This window comes from Tyto alba, unplaced genomic scaffold (assembly GCF_018691265.1).
Source record: "Tyto alba isolate M040663 unplaced genomic scaffold, T.alba_DEE_v4.0 Super-Scaffold_7, whole genome shotgun sequence".
Lineage (NCBI taxonomy): Eukaryota > Metazoa > Chordata > Aves > Strigiformes > Tytonidae > Tyto > Tyto alba.
This window is the reverse complement of record NW_024881328.1, coordinates 40,962,058-40,984,465: the sequence shown is the minus strand read 5'-3', so window position 1 is coordinate 40,984,465 and position 22,408 is coordinate 40,962,058. Positions and strand designations below refer to the sequence as shown.

Here is a 22,408-nt window from a genome sequence, read left to right as displayed (position 1 = left end):
TCTTCAATTGTGGTCTGCAGAGAAAAGAGATGGTCGAAGAATAGAAATGCATTCCTTACTACAAGATGGGAAGTGGCCTGGGATGGTTTCCAATGATCTGTGCCCGCAACTGAAGCCAACCAATGACAGGAGAGTTCCCAGCCTCTTAAAATCCCCCTTCTTAATCTAGGCTTGGAGGGTTGCTGGACTGTCACAGGTAAGGGAGCACAGAGCAAAAGTAATTGCTACCTGCAAAGCTGCTGTGGGAGAACAGCTTATATCTGAACTGAAAACAGGTTGGAAACTGGCGGACCAGTGCCCAGCAGCAGCCATGTGGATGGCCTGGAGGAAGCAGCTGAAAGCAAACAAGCAGTGGGTCTGGGTTGTTTCCAAGAACTGTCTAGGTCACCTCCTTATCTGTGATTTATATATCTTGTGAATAGGCTGCTCGACTATCTGGATGAGAGGACTCACCGCCTTGGAATTAAATCTGGGAAATGCTTTTGGAAAAACAGAAGATGTGCTGGATGAGGATAGTGTTGTCCCTCCGGCCTGGCAGGTTCTTATAGGTTTGGGGTTTTTTTTTCCCATTAAGAGGAGAAATTGATTATATTATTTGGAGAGAGATATTCCTTGGAAAAAACATAATTTACTTAGACACCATGTACGTGATGTCCTGTTGCTATGATATCAAAAGAAACAAACAGTTTCCTTGTCAGAAATCTCCAGCTCTCTTCAGCAGGCTCTGTGCCCCAAAAGCTCTGTCTGTCTTCCCCCCTTACACAGGCATGTCTCATGCTTCTACCTCTAGGCTTTCTCCTTTGCTTAGGTACTTGAAAGATGCCTTGCATTTATTTAGGTCTGTGATTGTGGATTTCAGTCAGTCGTTACCAGCTTCCAAAGTAATTGTGTGTTTATAATATTCTGGAAGGACAGAGATTTGGCTCTGGAGTAAAACAAGAAGGCATTTATACCCGCTTTTCTTTTGTGTTTGACTCCTTGGACTGTGTATAACCTTTTTCCTTTTCACCAGATGGTAGATGTTTCATCCCTTGTGGACTTCAGAATAAGATCAAAAGATAGACATGATGATGGTTAACTGGATTAAAACCAGTGTTTGGTTGAAGTAAAGTGATGTTTCCTACTGGCTCGAGTCTCTGAATTTATAACTGAAGGACATGAAGTGCCTAGTGTCAAGGCTGTTGTGAAAAGTAGCCGAGTGTGGAGGACAAGAATGGAGCACTGAATTGCAGGAAGGGGACTATCCTACAGCAGGGTGGGAGGATCTGGCCCATGTGGGAGCACATGTGCTATCCATGCTGTCTCAGAGCACTGTTATTGCCTGAACAATGTTACATTACATTATTGCACGAGCAGACTATGCTCATTCATTTCAGCTTTGGTTTTAGGGCTGACAATAGTGAGAAATTTTGTGCCAACCACATCTTCCTGGGGATTTCTTGACTGCCTGTGTAATCCCCTATGTGCTGGACCAGATGATCCCCAGCGATGCAGGGACTCCCCTTCCTAGGGTAGCTCCTATTTGCTCTGGGATTTCCCAGCATATCCAGGCAACAAGGAGTCTACTTATTGAGTGGAAAGCTCAGATGTACTGTGGCTGCACAGATTGATTGTAGGGCATATGCACAGCTTTCCGAGAGCTGGATTCCACTGAGCTGCCATTCACCTTTGTGCAAATTCACCAAAATGCCTTTCAGACACTCAGTCTGTGGGCAGGAAAAAAGCAGAAATGTAGAAATATGACCATACCTCTTTAATAAGTCACAATTTAATCAGTCTGTTCAATACTCTGTAGTGCCACCTGGCCCTGCCTGAGCCGCAACAGAAGGAAGTTTGCCTTGCAATCGGAGTTGTTATATGTGAATCTATTTCTGTTAAACCAAGTGGGAAAACCTTTGGGTCCCATTCAACATTTCGGGAGGTGACACAGTCACCAAATGTAGACTCCCAGTTGAGTTGGTCACCCTGCCCCAGTACATACAGTATTTGACACAAAGATTGACTTCTGCCGCCTTACTGAGAGTTTTTTGTTGCATGTAGCAAAATCATGCCCTGTTAATCCCCTGACAGCTTCTGTTCTCTGCTGTGCAGCATGGTGTCACCTACACCTTCGTTACTTTCTAACGTGATGAGGAATGGGCAATTTCTAACCCAATTGCATTATCTTAGTCTCCTCCTTATCATTCCCAGGTTCCACGGGATGTTTTTCCAAACATCATCTCTCTTATGTGTAGCCTGCAATGGGAGACAAGATTTTCATAAAACCTTAGCAACTGTGAGGTGTAAAATGGGATTTTTCCCAAGCACATACCCTTTGAACTCCACTTCTCTTGAAATCAGTGGTGAGTGGTATAGATTTCCATGGGTCAGGGTTAGAGCAACAATAGGACTTTTGTGAACTCCCACAGACGGAGCCATGATTTCGGCATTCACCATCCTGAATTCTCTTTAGGGACGAGAAAAAAAATCCCAGCAAGAGACCCTAAATTAACATAATACTTTCCTCATTCATTTCAGCACACAACGTGGGAGCAGAGAGCTCTCGTGAAGTTGCCTGAATGTTTCTGCCTCCATTTATCCTATAAAACAAATATAGAAGAAATAATCTGAACGAAAGTTGATGAACTTTTCAGATAGGGGACTGTACAATATTGAGTTAAATTAAACTTGGCCTTGAAGTATCTAGAGATCGTGATATTAGTCTTAGAGAAAACAGGTTTCTGCTGAAATTATCACCAGTAGTGACCTTGGCCTTGAAATCTGTGTCATTAGGCTGTAGATTTAGATAAAGAATTTGGGTCACCAACAGGGTTATAGTATTCAGTGGATTATTCACCAGTTCAATGGGTGTAGTATCCACAGCCTGTGGTTTAGACTCCCACCAGAGTTTACCCCAGGCTGACTCAGCTACGGTGGACTTCTGTGATGGTCTTCTGCATTGGCTGGAGGAACGACAGCCAGCGAGACATGAAGCTGTATCACTTCCTTGCTGCTAGCTAGCCCAGCGGGGCCATTGGGCATGTTTTGCTGGGCCCAGTTCTTGGAGAAAGACTGAACTTCCATTTCAGTGCTCTTGGGGCCTGTTCCTTGAGTCCCAACTAGAAGATGTTGTATCCCCTCAAAAAGCTTTTAATACAGCTTTTTCCTATAGCTGATTAAAATAATTCAGTATCCTCAATATCACCTGTCTTGGCAAAATACCGAAGTTTGAGTGAAAGCTCCATTAAAGCCAACTTTTATTTAAGTTCTTCATCTCCCAGATGTACTACTGTAAAGACTGCAGCTGTCTAAGCAGGCAGAATAGCGCTGCCGCTCCCTGTCTGTGTGCAGTGTGTTTTCCTGGCTCTGCGTGTTGGTGTGGTAAAAATAGCCATATTTTAAATCTATTGAAAATATTAAGGGCTTAATTATCTGCTTTGGAGCCTTTTTCGGATGAGACTAAGGAGATATGAAGAATTTGGCTGCTGTTCTCCGCTCCTGCACCACCCAGCCATAAGGAGAGCTAAAGCAACTCAGTGGCTACTGTATTTTTAGTGGCCCCTCTGGCAGGAAGAGATCAGAGCGAATGCAACTGCTTCAATACCCCCTTGTTCCAGGCATGTGTGTGTCTGTCCCCAACAGACCCCTTGGCTGTGTGTAGCTGTTGTAGGAGCTAGCTTTATATGAAAGAGGGAAAGTAAAATCTATTTATAGGCAGTCTGAGCGGCACATTAGTCAAGGCTAGGTTGTTGACTCATGCCCATCTGATATCATTTAAAGGGTTAGATATTGCCAGCGAAATAAAATAAGTGCTGTTACTCCCTTCTAGTCAATAGAATTAACTGTTCTTAAGCTGACATTTGCTTTTATGGCAGAAGCAGCATTGCGTCTCAAGGGTACTTTTATAAATATATACATTGCTGAAAACGGTGCTAATCTGGATTTCCTTGGGATTATAGTGATGGAAACAGAAATATGAGGGCAGCAAAACCAGCAGAGAGCCTTCAGCTCTGTTGTTTGTCACTTATGTTCATCTCTGTTAAAAGGACCTGTGGAAATCAAGGGCAAAGGAGGCAAAAGGCAGCCCTGTTAGCACCAAGGGCTCCTCCTTTTCCACAGTAGAGTCTTGGAAAGGCCTTTCCCTCCTCCTCCTCATCCCAGCCTGTCTCAGGAGTGTTCTCTTTGTTAAATAGAAACTGTTCTGTTTCCTGTCTGTGTTGAGCCATCAGCTTTTGGCGTCAGTTTTCAAGCCCTGAATCACGCTCTGGGGATGCGCGCTGGAAAGCTGATGGGAACCGATTGCCTATCAGCAGCTGAGATGCAACTCATGGCTTCGCTCTTCTTGGGAATCACAGTGTGCAGACCTGGACAGCATCAAGTGCATAGCGTAAGGGACCAAGCACCTCTCGTGGGCTGAGTGCATGAAATCCTAAGGCAAATGCCTATTGCAAACTTCAGGGCACGAGGGAGGTGGGAGAAAAAAAAAATCAGCTCATAAGGCTTTGCCTGCTGGCTCAGGAGCAGGGAAAGAAATACAAAATGAATGAATGTAGTTCCTTTTCTTTTTTAGGTCACCGCTGAAATTATCCGTGAGATATTTAATGCTGAAGTGGAGGAGAAAGCTGAAAAACTGGGAGAACAACTGTTTGAAAACTGGTGAGCCAAATGTCTCTTTCCAAAGAGAAAAATGCAGGATTTGCTTGGTGTAAGGTCACACTTGTCCAACAGGATCCTTGTCTTTCCTTCACACAGCTGGGATAAAGAAACTAAGGCCAAGGCTCAGGCATCCTGCTTGAAATGTAACATAAAAGGGAGACGCAAAAGGCAGGTGGGGAAAACTGGCTGTGAAAGAGGCCTCTCGTGCACCTTACACTGGCTGCTCCGGGCCAGGCTGGCTCTGTGAAACCAGAGCCGCAGCCATAGATGAGAGAATGAGAAAAGAGAGCTGAACAATTCCTCACAGCTGCTTTAATTCCCTTTGCTGCCCAAGTCGAGCATGTTGGCCATCATCTCCCATTGAAGGGATGCTAATAGCTGCTCTGCAGAGAGGGTACACCCTTTGACTCAGAGCAGTGGCAACGGTACCTTGATTGCACTGTTTTGATCAAGACTAATCAACACCAAAAGATGTTTTGCCTCTGGAACAGTTTTAATATATCGTGGTAATAATAGCTGTCTCAGGAAATGTTCCTGGAAGGGTTTGTTTTTCTCCCAAATGAGGCTGGGGGCAGACAGAATAGCACTCATAAGAGACAATACCCTATCCGATCCCAACCCTTGGTGGGGTCTGGAAAGACTTCTTTAAAGAGCTGCTCTGTCTCATGAAAGGTGTTAATCAAAATTTAGTCTGCTGCTCCTCAGGTTAGTACTGCACATGCTGTGCTCTAACTAGGAAACTTATCCTGGACCTGAAAAAAATCCTTCCCCGATATAAATACCTTTCTAATAAAAATGTGTTTTCTTTTTCTGACAAAACAAGATTTTTCATTAAGCAAATGGGAGAAAACTGCATCCAAAACCACGCAGCAGTAAAGCACATCGCAATAATACAGGCAAAGTAGTCATCAACAATAAAACAGTCTCTTGGAGAGGAGCCTGAAATATCAAAAAAGCTGCTTGTATTTGTGATATGTTGATTAACGATGTGCTAATAGCTGAGACATGTCTGTAATAACTAATTAGTTTAAAAAAAAAAAACTAATCAGAGCCAGGATCTTCTTTGGGCTGAAAGGGCATTTACAGTTTGCCAGCGAGGCAGACATTAGGATCGTACCCAGCAGATCTGGGAAATCACAGCCATGGTTCAGCAAAGCCCAGAAAGCACATGCTTAACCTTACCATCCCTCCAAAAAACTTGTGATATATATAGACAAGACAGAGCAAAAGAAATATTGCTGCCATTGGAGAAAGGGGGAAAGATTAAGTGAGTTGGCCAAGTCAGGCAGGAGGCCTGTGTCAGATCCAGGAGCTGAAATCACCTCTCCTGAGGATGGTCTTTAATGTTGCCAAAGGCAAGCTCTCCTCTAATCAAGAGCTGACCTCCCTGTGGCTCCTTGTGTAAGATCTCCCTGCTCTGCGGGACCTGCCACTCAGATCCAGCTTCTTTCTTTTATCTTTTTGCTTGTCTGCCCTTGGTCAGCTTTCCAAGTGCACCATGGTAGAATAAGCATCACCGGTGAAAGGGCTGAGTAGGGCTTTTCCTGTTGTAAAAAAAAAACAAACCACCCGCCCGCAAAAAACCTTCTCTGATATTCTCTTTAACCCATACTCCTGGAAAAGCTTAATGCCTCGGTGGAGGGCTAGGCTGTGCGGTGTGATCCAAAAGGTGGGGAAGAGAAGGAGAGCAGGAATTAACTCCGTGGCACATAGCAAGCAGAGACCCCAGCACAGAGCAGGGACTGCCAGGATCTGCTCTGCAAAACCTGGGGGAAGCGAATGCAAGCTCAGCCCTGACTGCAGGCAGGAGAGATAGAGTTGACGGAAGACAGAATTTCACCTCTTTGCTCTTCTGCTCCTCCCTTTTAGGAAATCCTCGGAGAAAGGAGCTGGTGCCCATGCCTGAGCAAGCTCCCTTCCTGCCAGCTCAACCTGTACAAGCAAGCAGATTTCAGTACGTTGGTAACAGACCCCATTTACAGGCTGACTGGCGAGATGAAGAAGCAGAAGGAGCAGCATGAGAGGGACTAATTTAAAAGGGAACATTTTCAGAGGAGCTAGTCCAGTCCACCCTTCCCCAAGATGTTCACCTTGCAGACAGATGCTTTTCAGTGGGGATGCAGTCCCTGCCTGGTTGCATCTGCCTAATCCCTGACCTTTTAGGTCAGTGGGAACAGTCCCAGGCAGTCAGGAGGCTTGGGAAAAAAGCCCCAAATGAGAGAAAATCAGACTTTGGGATCTTTGAACTGTTATTGCTGCTTGACTCATGGCTGTGGGTATTTTCCTCTCTGTGCAGCTGTTGGGAGAACTGGGGGTGGCTACTGGGAGATGATTGAATACATGTGACATCCCTGAGGCAAAAGAGCTCTGTGGTGAGGCCTTAAAATGTTATGGCAATCCTAAAACAACCAGCAACTCTGACAGGCACTGCTGTCTTGCAGGACTGTGTCTGGGGGAGCAGACATTGGCTCTGTTGTGAAATTCCTTGAGTTATTTGTGCAGTGATAGCACTCACCGCCCCCAGTGTTACGTGAGCAAGGTCAAAGGGATCTTCTCTTGCCCCCAGAAAACTTATTTCTTACAAAATAAATGAGAAGTAGAAATAAAGGGGCTGTTGCAACTTTAAAGTCTTAAAAGAAATGGGAGGATTGGTCAAAGGTGGGTGCTGAGGGCCAGGTTCCTCTAGGTGCCTTCTCAAATGGAGTTGGCTCTCTAAGAAGGGAATTAGTGAGGTGAAAAGGAGCTCATCTGCTGTAGAAGTTAGGACTGAGGATGACTTCATCCTTGTCAGCCAGGCTCTCTATCAGTCATACAGCGAAGGAGAGGCGCTTAGCCCCTGCCTGCTGTCAGGCTGCAGCTGAGGAAGCCGCATGGCCCTGCTGCTCGCAGCTGCCGGCTCCTCTCTCTTCCCAGCTCTGCTTCTCGGAGGGGTCAGAGTCCAGGCAACAACCAAAGTGCCAGGGAAAACTTCCCGTGGCAAATAGCTGGAGTTTCTCCTCCATCTGCAAAGCTGAAAATGGAGACAGACCAAAAAAAAAGTCTGAAACCCCACAATGATGACAATAATCCCCAATTCCCTTCTAGTCAGTCTCATCTTACCCCACCCTTTATTTTCTTCTCCAGCAGGAAAATGTTTCCCCAGCGTTGCTGGCACCCTTAGCAGGACAGATCCGGTGCAGGAGTTGTGCTGGGGGTCAGGCAGAGAGCTAGCATGAAGGGCTGGGATGGGATGCTGGGTTTCTTTCAGGACAGTGAGTTCAGATCATTTCCCTGCCAGAATTTTTTCCACGTGACCTCAAGCCTGCCCTTTAAACCCCTCTTTGCCTCAATTCTCCGGCAACTAAACAGGGATAGTAATTTTTCTCTTTAGCTGTTTGGATTGTAAGCTCTCTAAAGCAGAGGCTGTTCCTTCTTAAGATTGTGTGCCTCTCCTAGCATGCCTGGTCCTGGCTGTAGCTGCTCCTGTGAAAATCCTTTTAATGAGAGAGCATGAGCGCGTGTCCTCCTCTCTCTGCTCTGGATCAGCCTGTTCTTCCCTTTTAGGTTTCTTATCACTGCAGTTGCACCAGCATCGAGCAGACTCTAAATTGTCCAAGTGCGAAAGCACGGCACGTGTTGTCCCAGTCAAAGTGTGAAGCAACCCTGAACTTCATGCAAATCCCTTGCCTGAGCCAGATCGGAGCACAGAAGCTGCTCTAACGTATATCTGAATAGCATTGCTGCACAGCACGGATTAGCCAGGCGCATTTGCAAAAAACACGGGGCGGTCTCTGCTCAGCGAGGGAGGTCCCTGAAGGTCGTGCCTTGGCCCACGGTGTGCCTTGGGACAGGCTGTGTGTACGCTGAGCATCTGGGTCCCTCTGGACCGCTGGGCTCTCACTAGCAGAGCTGGCCATAGGACTCTGAACAGGTGTTGCAAATTTTGCTCTTTTTGTGTTTTTTTTTTTTTTTTTTTTTTTTTACAAGCAGGGTAAGACCATCTGTTATGCTCTGAGGTCATTAATGATTTCCAGGATTGCCAGGAAAACAGAAAATACTTCTGCAGCATACAATGTGTAGGCCGAGCAGATAATACACATAGATATGCAAGAAAACAGACCAGGGTGTAGTATTTAATGAAATATTACAGTGGAGTGGCTTCCAGCGGTTTTGCCTGAGGAAGCTGCGCAGCTGTTTCAAGCTGTTGAGCACTTGGGGAGATGATCTGTATTTGCATGACAAAGGCAAAAACAACATAATTGTCTACGTTACCTCCGTCTCGGTGTGCCATGCAGGGATGCCCTCCAGCTCCTTGCTGAGATAGGGGATGGGACTGCCTCCGCCTGCAGCCAAGGATCTCCGAGGCGTTACCTTGTCACTCAAACCCACCTCTTACATGGGGAACTCGGTTTTTTGGGCTGTAGCCCAAAAATCCGAGTGAAAGCCTGCTGAAGCCAGTGGGAATCTTTCCATGAAATGCTCAGGGGTTTGCCTTGGATTTCGCTCGCTTTCTGCAAATCTGACCCCAAGCCAGCGGAATGACTCCGTTTGGGGATACTCACGCTGTTCCTTTGAGGAAGGTTTCAGAGGTTAGGAAGAGCTCGCCTCCGGATGGGAAGCAGAGCCCTACCAGGAGCATGTGGGGTCCCAGGGACCTAATCACCCCTGGAGCCTTAACGAAGGTGTGGGGCCAGGCTGGGGTACAACCCCCCCGCTGCCCGCCGGGCAGCCGTGGGTGCTCGGGGAGGGCTGTGGCACGTTCCGCTCCCGTGGCTTTTTCCCACTGGCCATCGACATCTGTCTCGAAGCCTTTGGCTTCTGTGGGATGGGCAGGATCGGGCTGTGCTTCCAAATCGGTTATCAGGAGTCTGCCTCCAAGCGGGAGGCAAAAAGGTGTGTGATGATAAAAATGACTGGACGTTTCATTTGCGGGCGAGAAACCAAGCTTAGTTTTCCTAGGCTGACATAGGTTTCCCGTGCTCTGACAGTACAGTTTTTGTTTGGACACTATCAGAGCATTTCATTTTTAAGTGCTACTTTGCCTTCCTGATGGAGATGCTTTTGTTAAAATATGACTCCAGTATGTTATATACTGTTGTTTTTATAATATACTAATAGTCTGTTTTATTTTTTTACTGTTGCAATGAACTATTTCTACCTCACTGAAAAGGAGAATGTTTGTTATCAAGAAAAACAAATCAGCCTTACCAAAGGAAACTATACTGATATTTCTGACTATATTTTTAAGGGATTCACTGATAAATTTCCACAATGTGCAATTTTAATTGATCTTATTCTGTCTAGAATCTTATACAAAAATATTGGGGCTTTCCAGAGAACAGAAATTACACTTGCCAGCCCACCTGAGTGTGATTCTTTTTGCAGAGATAAGGATGCATTCTTTTCACTAGTGCAAGAGTCCCTTCATAAACTTATTTCACAATCCATGTGGTCTGGCAATAAGAGCCTGCAGTAATTTAACATTACCTCTTTTGTATTGGTTTTTAAGTGTACCTGAATTGCAATGCTGAGGTTGGATACCATACAGACAGACTCAATGAGTCCCTACCTAGTGTAATTGCATAAAATAGCCAAGAGATATTGTTAATCATCCTGGTTTTTGTCTGGGGAATTTGGGAATGGAGAGAGAAATTGTTTTCCAAAGCTGGTGCAAGGAATCAGATGGAGATGAAACCATGAACACTGGTCCCAGGAGTCCCACACGGCAACAGGACCTCCAGCATGTGCTACCTGTGTTTCCCATTCTGTCTTGCCGATGGTTTCTCAAGATCCCAACCTTGTAAAGTTTTTTCAGGAGCAGCCACTCTGACCTGTTGTTTAAAACTTTGCTCTGCCCTTGAGGAAACAGAAGTTTTCCTCCCTCTCTTGAAACTTGTGGTATCTTCAGCTGTAACATCACAGGGAATCAATCAATATGATCCTGCATAAAATTGTTTTCTCAAAGCTTCATCCGATTCCAGAAGTCTTATTTTCTGAAGGTCATCTCAAGAATGGTAGTTAATACATGCATCTTTTTTAATTTGCTCAGAGTTAGTGGCTTATCAGGATCGTTCTAAACTTAAAAGCCAAACTTGGGAGTTTGGCTCCCAAGTGCTTAAACAGATTATTGTGGTTTGGTGGTCCTACTCAGGTAGATAAGTTCCTCTTTTCACCATACATATGACCTCTACTCCAGCTCATCCAAAAGGGGTAGCCTGATTCCCCTGCCAGCAAAATTTTTCACTCCGTCATGGTGAAACTGGATGAAATGGTGAGGACTGGCCTCTCCGATTGCAACAGAAGGGTGTAGGGGTTGCAGTATTTGTGGTATGCCAAAGTAGAAATGTGGTGCGGTGGAGTCTGGCTTGAAGCAGAGCCTGCAACTCCTGCCTGCTCTGGAGACGTGCCCGCAGTTCCCCCCGAGGAACTGGCCTGTCACTCGGTAGATGCACAGCACCGCCAGTGCTTTAGGACAGATTTACACAGAGGATGATTGGAGACAGGCTACCCTGCCGCATGATTTGTTTGGGTTTACAGATTTCAAAGTGTTCTAATCGCCTTTTAAACAGCTATTCCTTTATTCAAGGAAATCTGCCTCAGGCTTTTCCAGTTTAAATTCCAGATTCCCATGGAAATCCAGGAGCCTGGGTACATTTCAGGCTGACATTTATGCTTTGTGATGTCTTGCCATTGTTCATAAGCGTTAAATGCTACATGTAAAGCAAACGCTGAACTAAAAGATCTTAGGAGAGAGTTCACCTTTAATATTTTGTTTACAAGATGAGAAATATAGTCCAGCCTCCAGCCTTTCATCATGTTGCAGTCACCCAGGCTTGGAATAAACACTCTGTAAAGACAGCACGATAGCATGCAGCTTGCCAGGGGTCTGCTTCATTCAAGTCTCACCTACCAAATGTTTAGGCCAGGACAGCTCCATTCTTTATCTTTTTTTTTTTTTTTTTTTTTAGCATTCTGTGAGCTTTCTAGGGAAAAAAAGTTTCCTGTTACAAGGTCCTGCAACCAAATATAGTTCTAACTCCTACACTAACAACACTTTTGATGTGCTGTTCAAAGCAAATCCATCGAAGCAGGATACTGTTAATAAAACTCGGGAGAAACAAGAGGTCAAGTGACGTGAGTAAATAGACCTTTCAGTCTTTTTGGAGATCCTATTCAAAGCCAAGAGGAATTTATTCTGACAAAACCACTAGTTTTAACATTGGAGATTGCTCTTTGAAGCAGAAGGAACTACTTCATGCTAGTGGATTGCATAAAACCACTTATCCACATCTTTCCAGTGCTCCCAAATGCATCCAGGGACGACAACTATTTTTTAAATATAATTTTATATCAAAAGAAATAATCCTCAAAACACTATATTTAAACCTTTTGGTATCCTCTGGGCTTGTGACAGAATTTCAGCATGTCAGTAGCAGAATCATTTTTACCATTAGATGAATTGTCATTGTTTGTTTATCATGTGATATAAAGACTTATATTGGACAGTTCTTGTGGTAATGCAAGTTTTCTCATTTGGGACGTAGGAAAATTCGGTGAATTTAAAAGAACTTCAGCTTGTAAAAACTGATTCTTCCAGAAGTCTGTTTAGTTTCACCTGGCAGCCTTTTGAGAGAGTATGCAGATATCTTGTGTCACCTGTGGCTTCATACACAGGCGAATGTTGGTCAGTATGTAAGTCCTAGACCTTTTTTTGTTGTTTTGTAGGTCCATGTGTCACTTCTGAATGGAGTCTGAAGTATTTAATCTGAGAGAGGCGCTGGTGATGTGCAAGGGTTTACAAGGGGTGGCAGCTGAGCAGGGCTGTCTTTACCTAAGGAACCTCTATTTCTAAAACCTGCTGGGATTTTGTTGTTTTTTTGCCCAGGGAGAAATCCATGCTATCACTTTCTTTTGCACATGGTCCAGTGCTTTTAGCTGACTTTCCACCCTCCCCCTCACATAACTGAGATAATGCTAGCATGCAAAATACTGCACGTCTTGCAGAAAGCTTGTGCTCCAGACATTTTATATGGGAGTCACACGTGTGAGGTTCTTATCTGGAAGAGCTGCTGCCTGCCTTTGGGAATTCTGCCCCGTATATTTGGGAGCGGGTAGGACTTGACCCACTGGGCTGGCTTTCCCTCTCCTGTTAGCTTTTCACCAGATGTATTCTCCGTCCTAGTTTCAGATTGGTGCCACCGAGGTGAACATCTGCCTTAGCTGATGAGGATTGCTGCACACCAGGGAGCCTGCCTGTGCCCAACAGCAATCTGCCTGTCCCGTTCCCTATTAATGCAGCACTCTGTGGGAAGCCATTTATTGATGCCGTTACACCCTTGTTTTCGCCAGGATGGGAGACCAGAGGTAAGGAAGGTGACTGTGGCTGAAAATTGCCTTTCACGTGGCCCACCCAGCCCTGTGGTTTGTCGCTCCACCTCCTGTCTTTTAAGAGCCTTGAGCTGCCTGTCAATGGTGGGGACTGCCAGCGGTGATGGAGAGATGTGCTCGTCTCTTGGCAGCGATGTTTTTCATATAGCCACAAGCCCAGAGCACTCCTGTAACGCCCGCTGCTCCCTGCCTCTTCCTGCCTGCTCCCCATGTCCAGAAGTGGCCTTGCAGAGGCCACTTGCAGGTTTTCCAGGCCTCCGGCAAGGCTCTCCAGAAATGGAAGAATTTTAGTAAAAAAGCACGCCTCACCAAATTTGGTTTTCTCTCAAAGTCTTGTATCTAATTGAAATACCACTGTGTCAACTTGTGTGGGCTGTCAGCCTGGCAAAATACATATTGTGTGCAAGCTTCTCTCTGCCCTGAAACCTCAGTCCCGTTATTTCCGTGTAACCTGAACATATAATTTCTGCCAGGGGAGACTGAATTAAGAGAAGCCCGTGGTATTCTTCAGGGATGAAAATAAGCATAGAGGAAAACCTGAGCTGGCCCCAGCCTGTTGAATGTCCAATGAATACTTGCTGATGGGAAGATAGTGTGTGGGATGTACTTTGTGGTGACTCTCTCCCTTCTTTCCACTCCTTTCGCTCTTTGCCTTTTTCTAGCAATTTCCACGGCTGTCATCCTGGTCACATTCTTTTCAAATTCCTCCCTCGGCTAACGGTCATGGTCATCAGAGTCACTGAGCCCTGGTTTGGCTCGGGTCCTAACTGGTCACCGTTCCCAGCCCCTGCATGGATTTCTGTGCTCACAGACGCCCACGGCTCTTTCAGACTTACGCGCGGCCCTGTGAACCAATTACATCTCCAGGTCCAAGGGGCTTCCCTTTCCTCCAAATGACTCATTGCCCATGCGGATAGAGGCCCTTTCTTCCAGAAGGCTCCCAAAAACGTTGGATATGTTGCAAAAAAGGGAAAAGTCATTTGGAAATTGCTGTAATGTTGGGATAAAACGTGAAAAATTGCAAAGTGGGGTTTGCCTTCCCGAGGGAACGGCGGACTGGCTCAAATATACATCTTTTCCACGTATCTTTGGACAGACTGACTCACCCTATGTGGCTGCTTCTTTCCATCTGTTACAGAGGCCTGGAGGCCTAGCTTAGGTGGGCATTTAACTTCTAGGATCTTCACAGGTTGCTGTATTATCTTAATTTCCCTTCTCAAATGAGTTTGGTGCACATTGTTAGCAAGTCACTAGATAGTGTGTCAAAAGTGTTCAGAAATACTCAACTATACTCTCAGATCAGTCTAGCACAATTCACAGAAAAATAAAGAACAGTAGGAGCTTGCCCTGGCTCTTTTTAGGCTCTTGATCTCAGTGGCTGAGGATGGAAAGAAAACAGCTACTGCTGGGATGGATGCATGGAAAACAAGCATCCAGGGACACTGGACATCCCTAGTCCCACTCTGGGGGGGAAGCACAGGTAGAGGCTCCCCTGGTTTGTGATTCTTCAGACTCAGAAGTCTTCAGTTGCACTGCAAAGTCTGTTATATCTGTGAGAAGTCCCAGAAGTACAAATATATTCACCTCTTAGGGGTTTCTTAATCGTCAAGGCAGGATGAAGTGATCCTACTTCCCTAATAACTGGCTCCTGCTTTAATACAGTGCAAGAATAGAGTAAAACATGTAAAACTTATTGTTTTAAGCCAGGCACAATTATCTGGGCACATGCGAATGATGCTTGCACATTTTGGTTAAAGTTATGTGTTTCTGAAGGCAGAGTTTGGATTTAAAGATAAATACTCTACCATGCTGAGTGAGAGGAGGCTAACTTTAACAAAGATACTTTTCCCATAACTTTTAATATTTCCGTGACTGCCCATCCCTATTTACTTAAAGTACATCCCTCACCACAGTTATTACATCATGAACTTAATATCTCTCCCTGGGAAAAGAAATACTTTTTAGGAAAAAAAAGAAAAGGGAGGTTAAAAAAAAAAAAAAAAAAAAAAGTGTTTGAAGAAGTTCAGGAAGCCCCAGATTCCTCTAGGGTCCCCAGCTGTGCTGTATGTTGTCCCAGCTGAACGCCAGATATTTCCGCTCTGCACATTACTGTATTCAAGGAGAAATCAAAGCGGCTGTCTTGAGTGTGCTTTGGGCCAAGTGTGTATGTCCCACCTCAAAACTAAGCTTACAGCCCTTTATTCTTCCCTTCTTATAGGCCTGGGGCTGAACACGAGCTCTCAGGAGCTCATTGTGGCTACCTGCCCGTCGGTATGTAAAGTGGTAGACGAATCTTCAGATGCTTCATGGTCCCCGTGGCCTGGAAGCCACATCCTCTGCCAGACCGTCTCTGGTGACACAGCAATCTTTCCTGCCCTGGTGAGGGGAAGAGCAGTATTTCTCTGATGGTCTCATCACATCGTATGTCCTGTTGCTACCACTCTTCACAGAGGTGCCTCCTTTGGAGGCACGTGCTGGTGGGTGGCCCAGCACCGGTGGCACTGGGGCAGCCCTGGGTGACAACTAATCCAACGTGGTAGGAAGGCTTCTGTCAGATATGTTGCCTCGGGGGGTTGGTTTATTGTCTAATTTTAGCTGGGCCCAGCCCTTACCACGAAGCCAGGTTTTGGTGAGTCACGACTGCAAGGAGAAACCCTTGTCACAGTCCCCCTTTTCCTCATGCCCCTGATGAAACTCTGCGGGGGTTGTGAACATGCAGCAGAGCGTAGTGGGGCTGTGTTGCTCCAGCACCCTCGGTCGGGAAAGCTGGCTGGGGGCTCTGCAAGGTTCCAAGTTCCGTCCAGCCCCGTGGCAGCATCACTGCAGAAACATCGCAAAGCAGAAGTGGAATAAACTGAGTATCTGGCAGAAATTATCTGGTTGCCTCCCTGATGAAGAGAAGTAGCAGGGGCCTGGTCTGGTCATGCGCATAGTTTACCTGGTTCATATATCTTTGAATTCGGAGCTGCTGCACCTACCATTCACACGTACTTCTGCTGTTGGGTTATTTACTGTCCCTCAGCCTTCTGTGGGATGGGTGGGCTTTTTGTGTCCTTGTTGAGGGACTGCTTCTCTGTACACTGTGTCTTACGATTCCTTGCTTGGGTGATGCTATGCAGCTCAGATCAAAGCCATGTCACTAGCTAGTAAATGATTCAAAGCGATATTTCACATTTTCACAGTAATTGTTAGATTGCTCCGAAATCAGTCTTTGCATCAGCCTTTCTGTAACTGCTTTAAGCAACCATCGCTTACAAGGAAAGAGGGAGATCTGCTGAAAACTGAAAGTACTGTAGACAGTACAGTGTGTTGTGCAAGGGCTCTGTCCCTCATCAGTGTCAAATTGCATAAATCAATGTTGGCCAGAAGAAGTGAAATAACAGCTTACTTCCTAAAATGGAAATATCCCCATATGTTGTTCCTGGCTAAGGATTATTCTCGGGGGGCAAGACCAGCAAGTGGATGGTAGTGACGGCAGCCTGTCCCTCACCGCTGCTGGCCCTCATGTTGCTCAAGGGAAGGAGAACAGCACTATTTGCCATAGATCTGACAAGAAGCGGGGGAATTTGCACCCTATAAAATCCCCTTAATTGAACTGTAACTGCTAATAAGTTGACTTTAACCTAAACCATGTATCTTTCTTGAAAAGAAGCTACTGTTCTCTGGAATCCAACCTCTGATGGTTAAATCTGTTACTGCTCATGTCACTTCCATATTCCCTAGGGCTTAAACGCTTTAGGCAAGTTGTTAGCACAACAAATTAAAATGGGAAGTTGGAAAATCCTATACTGGGAGATTATTTGCACAGTTTAGCAGCAAAAGACTGTTCTTCAATGGTGGAGAGCGGTCAAGGGTCCATCTGCAATGTGGGGAAAATGACTGGTCAGTGACAGTGGAGGAAACCCAAATCTACCATGGGACTCCTCACTCTGGGAATGATTCATCAAGGCCAGAGGAACATCTAGCCCCTCTCTGCTTGGGATCCAAGATTGTAGGTCTCTCTTGATTTTAGTTTTAAATACTCTCACTGTTCCCAGCCCTGCCCCGAGGCTTTGGGTGACCTGACCTACCCAAAGCCTGAGGTGCCAGTCCACTTCTTCTATCACAGTTTTTACTACTTTTTGTTTTGTTTTGTTTTTTCTTTCCCCCCACTTATGTGGCTGCAGTAGGATTGCATGAAGGTATTTACAGATGAGAGATTTAGCCAGATTCCATATTTGTTTAGCAGTAGCTCTGGACACTAGTTTCTTCCAGATGTCCTTGAAGCTGGCAGAGTGTCTTGCCCACAGCTATCTATCAATTGTGCAGCCTCTGCCTTGCCAGAGCTTGTGGGCAGCATTCGTCCTGATGTTGCTTCCAATGTATCTGAGCATTTTTACCCATTTATGGACTAGGGACTTGAATTGCTCGCCATTCCATATGAAGTTCCCCATCATTTAGCCATTTGACTAATGCAAGCACTTATTTTGCAGTTAACTTCTCTCCACATTCATCCTCCCATTATGATTTTGCCCAGCTCCTCGTCTCTCCAGAATATTCTCCCACGCATTTGCTTCCCAAAAGCTCCTTGACGATATCTGCAGACCTGTTGTCCCAGCCTTCTGGAGCCCTTTGGCAAAACTCACCTCTTTTGTGAGGCATCACGGGGAGTTTCACTGGCTGCCCCTGCACTCTAGCTCAGCTTGGCATTTTGGATGTGTTTGTCACCCCAGGTCTCAGCCCTGCTGTGGCCTGCTTTGTACCACCCCCCTCTCGCATCTCCTAGAGTCTGAGCCCCCACATGGCTCAGTGGAGGTCTTCAAGACCTTCAAAGAAGGTCTGCAAAAGTCAGTTTTTTTTACAGAATCGATGAAACTTGCATCCATATTTGTTCCATAGCTTAGTTTCAGAACCAAATCTGGCACCAGCACGGCCAAAGCTACACATGATGCTTCCACGCAGAGGTTCCCCCTGGGTTGTCAAGCATGGCTGTCCAACTAAACCAGAGCTAGTTAGCAAGTCACCAGGCTTCACCCTTCTCTTGCCAGGTGCACGGTCCTCGCTTACTCCTGTCCTGAACGTGTGAGCAAAATATAAGCAAATCAGAAGAGATGCAGATCTAATCCAGGTCAAGCTGCTGCTAGCAGGGTGCAGGCAAGCAGCTGCAGCAGTGGCAGGGATGTCAGGATCAACAGGGAGCACGTGGCTGCTTTCACGTTACTGTTCCACTTCTTTTAAGATCAGGAAGAGGGATATTCATCCCAGAAAAAAAAAAAAAAAAAAATCAGTGGAGTCATTCATTCATATCTGACCCTTATTACTGAAGTTAGCTTATGGATTAACTCTTTATGCGTCTCTAGGTGTAGATACATACACACACATTATATAAAGTCAGTGTGGTTCTTCAGCAGTAAAAAGGGGCAAAGTCTCACCCTGATTCATGCAATGGACATTTGTAGCCGTGTCTTCCACTGCAACAACTCAGCCAAGCTGGGCATGGAGCCGGAGAGCAGAGGAGTGAGGTTTACTGTTGGGAGGCCTGAATTTCGGCTGCCCTTGCTCTATGGCAGACTTCACTTCAGCACACTCTGAGCACTAACTGCATCACAGACTCGTTCAGGTGGTGTCAGCAGTCAAAACTAGGTATTTCTACTTTAAAAACAAGGGAAGCATTTAATGGGTTCTTCTTGTGCATTCTTTTTTTCTTTCAGAAATAGGAAACATGAGAGTGAAAGCTGTCACTAGGATAGTGGGGCTGCCCACTTTTAACATACAGCTCACAGATCTGGGGTCTGCCTTGATATCCCAGCTCGTGGGGAGTCTCCAGTCCTCCTGGGGAAGGATTCAGAGGTAAGCGTCAGTGTGAAACCCTTAAAAAACACAGGAATAAGTGAAACAAACATAACACCATTTTTTCTTTAAAAACCACTACTTTTGAGGTAACATCAGGATTTTCCTGAGGTTTGACTCTTTTTTTTTTTTTTTTTTTTTTTTTTTTTTTTTTTTTTTTTTTTTTTTTTGTGGAAGGGCTGCAGCCAGAGATGGAAGTGCAGCAGGCTGGGGCAGAAGAGCAGGGGGAGAGGAGGTGTCCAGCATCAGCTGGGTAGGAGTATCATTGCCATTTCCTTGAGGCAGAGCTCAGCTCTTGCGTGCTTGGGAAACACCTGATAGCACTAACTTCTTTTCAAAGTCCTCACCTTGTGGGTTTTTCCTGTTCACTCATTGGCCTGAAAGCCTAAGTTTTTTTAAATCGGAGGTTCCTTTTATTTAACTGAGAAGGTGGCTGTTTGGCTAATGCTCTCTTGCCAAGGGTGAATTCCCAGGGTAAATATCTCTCTAGCTTGTTAGCTCTGGGCTGGGATTCAGTCCATCGACTGGCTTCAAATGTGGTTGTTTTCATTTCTGTCCTCCTTGGCACAGGAGGGACATATAGGCCATGACTAAACTTTTCTGGCTTTCCTGCCAGTGCAATCGTGTGAGAGGTTTGGGGGCTGAAGAAAATGCTGAAGAATCATATCTGAAATAGGAGAGCTTTTTACACATCAGGCTGCAGATGAACATGAACAACCTCGGGGAAAATTCAGGCAAAAGCTGTTTCGCTTCGGCAGGCCAAAACCCATCCAGCACTTTCCAGCACTGGTCAGATGTAGCAGCAAGAGCAAAGGGCAAATGCAAATGGCATTTGCAGCCTTTCTTCTGGCCTGGCTCAAAAACCTCTGCCCTGATCCACCAGCCCTGGCTGGCCCATTGCCAGAGGGTGGGAGCCCCGAGAGATGGAGATGGGTGGTTGTTGAAGGACTGGTGCAGCGAGGCTGCGTGGGCTCAGGGGAATTTCTGTTATTCTTGAGCTGCCCAGGTCAGCTGGGTGTTATCTCGGAGCCGCTTGGTCAACAGACTCTGTGAGCTGGGTCCAACAGAAACTGCTAGTCCGGGAAATCCCAGCTGGTGTATGGCACAGTGCAGGCTTGGGAGACTTCAGCAGCAACCTGAAAATTAAGGAAAAGCTGATACTGATAGTGAAATCATGGAAATAACAAAATAGATATCTCACTTCTGCATTACTTAGTGACTCTAGAGATAGCTGACAAAGACATTACATATATATATGTGTATATATATATATATATAAACTAGAGCACTTATACACACTCTTTTCAGAAGCCGCTGTGCCTGCTAGGAACACTGGCAGTAGTCACTCTCCATTACAGTCATTATCAAAAGCACGTCTCGAAGCTGCCAGTGAAGCTGTTTTTTCTTTGTGCTTCTGTTAATGAGGCTGGTTTTGGCCTTGGGTATAATTTCACTCACTGTGTGTGGTTTCCTTTTCTGTCCCAGGAGGGAAATGGGGAGTTGCTGTTTGGTGGGCAGTACTGGGGCACCCACCTGCAGGACAAAGAGACAGTCCTGCTCCAAAATCCTGCAGTCTGAGTCGGTGCTTGCACACTTGTGATGGGCTTTCTCCCTGGTGATGCACGCACAGAGGTTAGGTTAGCCCGAGAGAGGCAGAGTTGTTGTCCTTTCTGTGCCCTGAGAGGGATGCTGGCGAATACCAAGGCATTAAGACAAGCCTCAGTTGCATGTACCAGCCCGATGGCCTTCCTAGGACTGAGTTCCCCTGAGCTCTTCCAGAATCCTTTTGGAGATGGCTGGAGGAACCTGTGGGGCATGCTAGCATCCTGGGCGCTGGCCCAGGGCCTGCTGTCGCTCCTCTCGGCCTCTTCTTCATGTTTTCCTACAAACTGATGGAAGGCTTGTAAAAACACAGTCCTGGGACTTTCATGTTAAACCCAGCCACACCTTCGCTTCTTCCAGTGACTTCACTCCAGCTGAGCTCAGCTCAGGCCACAGCAAGTGCTGCAGAAAGCTCCCTGGCTTTGCTGAAAGAAAAGGCAAAGCGGGCCGGTGAGGGGCCAAGTGTCACCTCCTCGCGTCTTAGTCCAGCAAGCTGGTTCCGCGTGGGGACCCAGAACATCCATGTCACCCCGCTCCTAGCTCATGCCCTGCCTAACTGGACATCTTTCTCTCTGCTATCGCTTCCTTTGACCATGGAGGCTGAACTGGGGGAAGGTTTCTTGCCTTGCTTGGATGGTCATCGCACCATCAGCAGCACCGTGCTCCTGCTCCGGATGCAGCCAAGTCGTGCCTCTCACCATCCACCTCCCACACTTTGGTTTTCCCTTTTGGTATCGACCTGGCTGCCAGTCATCTGAAGGAGTTATGTAGCGGTCTGATATTGCCTGGTCCTTACCATGATTAAGCCGTGTCACCTCTTCCACCTCGTTGACAGAGGGCAGGGTTTGTGTGGGTCCTGTGGCCCGGCCAGCCACGGGGCAGGACGTCCCTGTGCACGCTCGGGGCTGCGCAGAGCTGTAACAGCAAATAGCTCCCACTCAAGTTGTCTGAAACTGTAATTTTGCAAGACTGGAAGTATCTGGCAAAAAAGTAGATACATAAATGGATCAATTGTTTTACTTTTGGTTTTGTTTTGGTTTGGTTTGGTTTTGTGTGAATATTTTGTACCAGACAAATAGACCACTTAATAAAAACATTCATCTCAAAAGAAAAAGCAGTGAAAAAAATCAATTGAACCATCAGGTCCTATAAAAGCAGTTAGTACATAAGGTATTAGTGCTTTAAAACAAGGACTTGACATTGCTGCACTGCACCAGGATGGTGGAGGGTGGCAAAGCACGAGGCAGGGATTTTTATACCTCTCCAAAAGCCTCGTGGCAGACGAGGAAAGAATAGCATCCTCTTTTGTGGAGAGCAGAGAGGCTGCCTATGTGGGTCTAAGTGGAGGTACAGAGCCGTGTGGAGGAGAGGCCATGTGCTTAGATCAATCTGGATTTAGAAGTCTCGCTTTTTGCTCTTTTCCTTCTCTTTTTGTCCCCTCTCTGAGCACAAGAGACTGATCCTCCACAACCAGTGTCAGCAAGGGTTGTGGCATCCTGCACCAGCAGAAAGGCAAAGGGAAACACAAAAATCCCAACGCGTGAGCACTATCGTTATTGCCTTCTCTTGGTAAGACAAACTGTTAAAAGCCTTAAATGAAAGACATCTCTAGGGAGCGGCTTTCAGCCAGCATATAAATCAAAAAGTTCACCTAACATTTTCCCTCACATTTGCGCCAGTGTTTTAATTGTGTTTGATTTGGCAGCCCGGGTTCATTTTCGGAATAATAAAGAACTGAATTAAATAATTGAATCTTTTCCTTTGCAAACTTCATTCCCTGGCTCACCGCCAGGTTTTTACCAGGATAGAGACCATCTACTTCTCTCACACAACATAAATACACAGCAAACAGCAGGCCGGCTTCTCAGTGATCTGCCTGGCTGACCGGCACGCATTTCCCTATTGTTTGTGTGCCTGTGGGGAATGTACCCCAGGTTTGGAGGTCCCAAATCCTGACGGAGGGATGTAGACCACC

At 46.1% G+C, this 22,408-nt stretch overlaps 1 long non-coding RNA gene across 1 annotated transcript; it reads left to right on the top strand.

Annotated features, from left to right (window-relative positions):
• Nucleotides 1-306: 306 nt before the first annotated feature.
• On the top strand, nucleotides 307-22,067 carry LOC116965804. The gene is made up of 7 exons (XR_006164568.1): nucleotides 307-538; nucleotides 4,209-4,366; nucleotides 4,550-4,635; nucleotides 6,505-6,589; nucleotides 12,797-12,978; nucleotides 18,693-18,831; nucleotides 19,448-22,067. It is a non-coding gene; the product is annotated as an uncharacterized LOC116965804 (long non-coding RNA).
• The last annotated feature ends 341 nt before the right edge of the window (nucleotides 22,068-22,408 follow it).